General features: G+C 41.3%; 1 pseudogene; it reads right to left on the reverse strand.

Moving 5' to 3' along the window:
* Positions 1-2986: 2986 nt before the first annotated feature.
* Positions 2987-6744, reverse strand: part of LOC103209347 — a 6182-nt pseudogene continuing 2424 nt past the window's right edge.

Below are 6744 nucleotides of genomic sequence, written 5' to 3' on the forward strand. Positions count from 1 at the left end.
TACTTAAGAACAAACAATAAAATGTTTAACAAATTACACTAAAATAGATAAACTGCCATAAAAGAAGTTACTGAAAAAAAATTGAAGGGTACTTGAATAATTGGAGGAGCACACCAGGTCCTTGAAGTGCAAGTTGTAACATTTTGAAAATGCAAACTCTCCCACAAACGAATTCATGGATTCAACTCAGGCTGTGTTGAAATCCGAGAAATATCTCAGAGTGGAAACTGAACAAGCTTATTCCGAAATGTCTATGGAAGTGCAAGGGGCTAAGAGTAGCCATGGAACCCTAGAATAGTCAGGGTATTTTGGGATTCTGTGACCACCTGGTGGTCCGGTGATTACCAGAGGGACTCACAGAACCCAACATGAAATTACACTCACTGTTAAGATATATTTTTATAGGAGCAACAGTGACTAAAACAAGCCAATAATGGTGGTGATGGTACAGGACCAGGCAACATTTCATCTGCTTTACCTAAGGCCACCATGTGTCAGAGCCAACTGGACAACTAGCAGCGACAACAAGACTTAGTCCAGTAAAAGGCATAGTACAGAAACACCAGGAAAATGGTGTATATAGACAAATGCTGGAGAGGTCGTGGGCAGGTTTCTGCCTTCTTCCTGTGGGAGGGTCACACAGACATGCTTTCCTCTCCAGTTGCAAACCTCAAGCTACACACAAGAGGCCTCTGTGTTGATGACACGAATGCATGTGTCATCCCATTTAAGTTTTAAGGTGCAGAGTTCTTGAACCATGCTGACCATGTAGCCATGTGACCATCCCTGGTACAGACCCACCCGGGCAGTGGGACACATGAATCTTCACGTTTACATTAAAGCATCTTAGGCTGGTCCATCCTTACCCACTACCTTGAGTTTTGTACCTTTATACTTGATTTTGAATAGAAGAATATCCCTTATTAGAAACCTGGAAATATTCCAGAAATTCATTCTCAGAAAACTGACGAAAAAGAGTCACTGCCCAGGTGACAGAGATAAACAGGAAACATAAAGCAGACCTTGTACAGAGAATGTATCCAATGTTGGGCCCTATCAGAAAAGTGTAGTGGCTTAGTTCTCTAGTGCTGCAGTCATAGAAATATGATAAGTGATGGCTTTAACAAATAGAAATGTATTCTGTCATGATTCAGGAGGGTAGAAGTCCAGACTCAGCATGCTGGATCTAGGGGAAACCCTTGTCTCAGCTTCCCTAGCATTCTTTTCGGTGTCCCTTCAAGAGCTCCACAAACATGCATCATCCCCTCCATTTGTGCTTCCTTCTATGGGTCTTAGCTGCTCTTTTTATATTCAAAAGTGATTGGCTTAACACACACTCTACACTGATATAATCTCATAATGAAACAAACAAAGTCTTATCCCCAGATGTGATTATATCCATAGGTATAGGAGTTACCACTTGCAACCATATTGTGGGGGACATAATTCTATCCATAGCATACAGTAGATGAGGAAGTGTGGCATTCATGTAAGAACAGAGCAACAGCCCAATGGAACAGGGTGGGAAGCCTGAGAACACAGCGACACATACACACTCATTGAGCTAATGGCCAATTGATACAGGGAATGAATGATGCTGGGTTAATTGAATATCCATATGGAAAACGTACACCACTTCATACCGTCAACAAAAATCCAGAGGAATGAAGGAGGAAATGAGAAAACATTTTCTTGATTTGAGGTAGGTGTTGTTCTCAGGTGTCCTTAAGTTGTTTCAACTCATAGCAACCCCATATGTAGTAGAACAAAGTGTCCCCCCGTCCTGCTCCACCCTCACAAGTAGGTATGTTAGAGCCTATCATTGAAGCCACTGTGTCAGTTCAGCTTGTTGAGGATCTGCCTCTTTTTCATTGACCCTCTTCTCTATAAAGTGGGATGTCCTTCTCCAGGGATTGGTCTCTCCTGGTAGCATCTCCAAAGTAAATGAGACAGACACAATCTTGCCATATTGCCTCTAAGGGGCATTTTGTCTGTATTCCTTCCAACACAGATTTGTTCTTTCTTCTGGAAGTTCACAATATATTCAATATTCTTCTTCTTCTTTGTTTAAGTCTCAATATTTCATTTTTATTCATATGAATTTGAAAAATCAACCCAGCAGTTTTAAGAGTACAGTATATTGGGTGTGTCAACATACTCAAGTAAGTACACAGTGTTGATTTATAATATACTGCAAAGACTAGTCTAAGTGAATTACTATAATTATAAACATTTTACTTAATTTTTCTGCACTTAAAGCATATCATAGCTAAGGAACTTCCTTGTATATAAATACTTCAGGAAAGCAGAGAATATTACCCAAATATCATTTGTACAAAAGAAACTTCTTAGAGAAAAAAATTTAGGCAAGGTGTTGAAGGAAAAACCAGACCAACTAAAGGTTTAGAAAGACTTTAGTTATATCTATAAGGTAGAAAGAATTGGTGAAGCCAGCTTTGTACCAACAGGAGTAGGCAGGAGATTGACAGTTAAAGGATGTAAAACAGACGGCAAATAAGCAATGTTGTTGTTAGGACAACCGATTTCCACTCACAGTGAGCCCATGTGATGGAGTGGAATGGCCCCACAGGGTTTCCTGACCTTGAACCTTTCCAGGAACAGATCTCCAGGCCCTTCAAATAGGCGATACTGCACACACCAAACAGAGCACTGGGTCTATTTGCATGTGTGACTCAGGGTAAGGCCAATGCCAGCCTAGAATGGACAGGTTTCAAGAAAGAATTTGAAAGGGAAGAAGAGGCTGACGACGTTAACATCTGAAAAAATGAAAAGATGTGAGATCAGCAAATCAATTCTTAGGAAAAAAGAATTGACATCATAGTATGCCTATGTCCAAGGAATCAGGATAACAGTGACAGCCCCCATGGTGGGAAGAAGCAAAGAGTTCTGGACAATACTGAAGAAGACATAAAGACTGCCCTGAGTAGCCAGGGCCCATGCTCTCACGTTCTAGACCATTTGGAGTTCAGGTTTTCACCACAGTGCTTAGGGAATGGAGCTACCAAGGTGCCCATTTGAGCTGGTTCTCCACAGCATCAAGCTCAGAATTTGGTAAAATCCTTGAGCTTCTTCTTGAGATACTACCTCCTCTACTAGCACTTCCTGCTTTCACCGATGAAGAGAAACCCATTGTCCAGAGTCATCAAGCTCACTCCCCAAATCTTCTAGCACAGTCACTGCTTCCTCTCCATTCTCTGGAACCCAAGTCTGTAGCTCCTTGGGTAGAATGGCTACAAACTGGTCCAGCACTACCAGCTCCAAGACTTATTCTTCTGTGTGTGTCTCTGGTCTGAGCCACAGATGGCAAAGGTCTCAGATCTGGCTTACAGCTTCATGGGGGCCCAGGTGAATCCTGGTATCCAAACTGCCTAAATCATTGTCAGAAAACCTCTGTATCAGGAAAATAGTTCCATGGGATACTTGATTCTTCTTCACCATCAGGATCCTCCACCAACTTCACTCTGAGAATTTTTTCTTCTTCATCTGGAGTTGGGATATTAAGTATTCAATCTTCTTCCACTGACTATGCAGACTTCCTGAATTACAATAATTCAAGAAAGGAAAATCAAGACAGGACACAGACTCAGGGAAAATCCCCATTTTCTTCTCAGGCACTCCTTTGGCTCAGGAACCAGAAAAGCTTTGCTGTCCTATATTCAATATTCTTTACCAACACCGTACTTCAAAACTGTCCGTTCTTCTTCAGTCTTCCTCTACATTGTACAGCTTTCACATGCATATGAAGATGAGGCCATTGAAGTAGGTAACAATGCCTTAAACAGAATGCAAAGGCTCAAAAATATAGGGGAAGAAAAAGATTATATAGACTGCATAAAGATAAAGAACTTGCATGCATTCAATAAAACTTTAAGTAGAAAGAACACCAGTGTGCAAAAGATGTTTACAATACAAATATCCAACAAAGGCCACTTGCACACAATATATTTTACAACAAATCTTACAAATCAATAAATGAAGCATAACCGAATAGAAAAATGGGCAAAAAACTGGAACAGGCACTTCATGAAGAACAATGTCTATACATTCATCAGTCACTCAGGCTACAAATCATGATGCAAAACCATTGGACATGTCTGCTAATGACTAAGATGAAACATACAATGTGTTGACAAGGATGAGAAGCAACCATGATTCATACGCACAGCTGGAGGGTGGGGCCTCCCAATCAGAGCAGGCATTTCTGAATGTAGTTTGGGGCTGCCTACTAAAACTGACGTGCGGAAGGCCACCAATTCCACCCTATGACCAAGTTACAAATTACCAAACAAGGAGGTGTTTATCTTTGTTTCATCTAGTTTGTATTTTGTCTGGATGATGTGGTTTGCAAGATATTGATATTTTGGTATTTATCAAGACATGTTTTGTGGCTGAGTACACCATTATGTTTTGTTCATGTTTCCTGTGTGCAATGTCAAGATTGGTTATGCAAGTCCCACCAGAGTTGTCAGTTGCAACAAACCAGTCCAGAGAGGCTGAAATCATCTACCTCTGATGCCAAATATGTGGTACTCCACAAATCAACTCCACCAACCAACTGTCAACTGTGTCCTGTGGAATTCTCAGCCTCCCTCCCCTGGTCAATCCAGGCCCCAGCTACCTGTGTGGCCCATTCTCTCACCCTCATTCACCAGGGGACAGGTCAGCTGACAAATTCCCCTTCACTCTCTCTCAGCCCCATTCACTAGGGTCAGATCAGCAAGCACCAGCCCCTTCTCTGTTTTTTAGGTCCAATAATCTATTGGAACATCTCACAAACTCTAGGGAAAAGGTGTTCTTTAATCTAGCAGAAAAATATACTCATAAGGTGAGGTTCTGAAGGGGTCTCTGTGCAGAGTGTCCATGTCCTCAGGAAATGTGCTTTCCCTCCTAAGAGCAGATGATCACTCTCACCACCCCGGAAGCTCCTGTGAGCCTCTGTGTTCCAGGGCCTTTATTGCCCTCCCCATGTGACCATGATTGATGGCATTTTGACCACAATAAGAAAAAAATTCTAGGCTGGCAAATTTCATTGATTCAAAAGATATTTGACGAACTCCTACTATGTGCCAGTTGTGGTTTTTGAGGATGAAGATATAGCAACAAACAATGCTTGCCAAACAAAAGTCTTTGTCTTTCCTTAAAAAAAAAAAAAAAAAAGGAAAGAAAATAAAGGAACCCTGTCAAATTAATTTTATGAAGCTAGTATTACCCTGATAAAAAAAATCAGACAAAGGGAATACAAAACTGGAAAATATACACCAGTTGTCTTATAACTACAGAAGCAAACAGCCTGATTTAGATATCTTGTGCTGCTATAACACAGATACCACAGGGGGGTGGCCTTAACAAATAGACAATTGTTTTTGCACAGTTCAGGGGCTGTTGTTGTTAGGTGCCATCGAGTAGGCTCTGAAACATAGTGACCTTTGCCAACAGAATGAAGCACTGCTCAGTCCTATATCATCCTTACAATATTTGCTATGCTTGAGCCCATCATCACAGCCACTGTGTGAATCTATCTTGTTTAGGGTCTTTCCCTTTTTCACTGGCCCTCTACTTTACCACTCCTCGGAAAGAAGATGGGGCAATCTACTGCCTCGGAAACCCAAGAAGGGGTCGCTATGAGTCGGGTCCGACTTGGTGGCACATAGCAACAACAACAACAACTTTACCAAACATGATATCCTTCTCTAGGGATTATTCCCTTCTGACAACATGACCAAAGTACATGAGATGAAGTCTGGCCATTCTCTCTTCTAAAGAACATTCTTGTACTTCTTCCAAGACAGATTTGTTTCGTTCTTCTGGTAGTCCATGGTATTTTCCATATTCTTCACAAACACTACAATTCAAATGCATCAATTCTTCCATCTTCCTTATTCATTGTCCAGCTTTCACATGCATATGACGCTATACTATGGCTTGAGTCAGGCTCACCTTAGTCCTCAAAGTGACATCTTTGCTCTTCAACATTCTAAAGATGTCTTTTACAGCAGCTTTTCCCAGTGCAATATGACATCTGATTTCTTGACTGCTGCTTCCATGGGTGTTGATTGTGGACCCAAGGAAATGAAATCCCTGACAACTTCAATGTTTTCTCCATTTATCATAATGTTGCTTATTGGTCCAGTTGTAAAGGCTTTTGTTCTGTTTGTGTTCAGGTGTAATCCACACTGAATGTTGCAGTCTGTGATCTTCACCAGTAAATGCTTCAAGTCCTCTTCACTTTCAGCAAGTAAGGTTGTGTCATCTGAATGTCACTGCTTGTTAATGAGTAGTCCTCCAATCCTGATGCCCCATTTAGGAGGCTGGAAGTCCAGATTCAGATTACTAGTTTAAGGGGAAGTCTTTCTCTCTCTTTTGGTTCTGGAAGGGGGTCTTTGTCCTTCTGAGCTTTGGCTCCTGGACAAACTTCATGTGGCTTAGAATCTCTCTTCCTCCTTCTCTGCTACTCACTTGCCTGTTTAATCTCTTATATCTCAAAGGAGATTGATTTAAGACATACCCTACACTAATCCCATTTCATTAACATAACAAAGACCACCCATTTCCAAATGGAATTATAAGCACAGACCCATGATTAAAATTTACAACACATACTTTGTTATGTTGTTGTTGTTGTTGCTGTTGTTAGGAGCCATCAAGTTGTTTCCAACTCATAGTGACCTTATGCACAGCAGAACAAAACACTGCCTGACCCCATGCCAGCTCCATGATCCCTGC

This window comes from Orycteropus afer, unplaced genomic scaffold (assembly GCF_000298275.1).
Source record: "Orycteropus afer afer isolate SDZICR_OR568_19922 unplaced genomic scaffold, OryAfe1.0 scaffold00491, whole genome shotgun sequence".
NCBI classification, from domain to species: Eukaryota; Metazoa; Chordata; class Mammalia; order Tubulidentata; family Orycteropodidae; genus Orycteropus; species Orycteropus afer.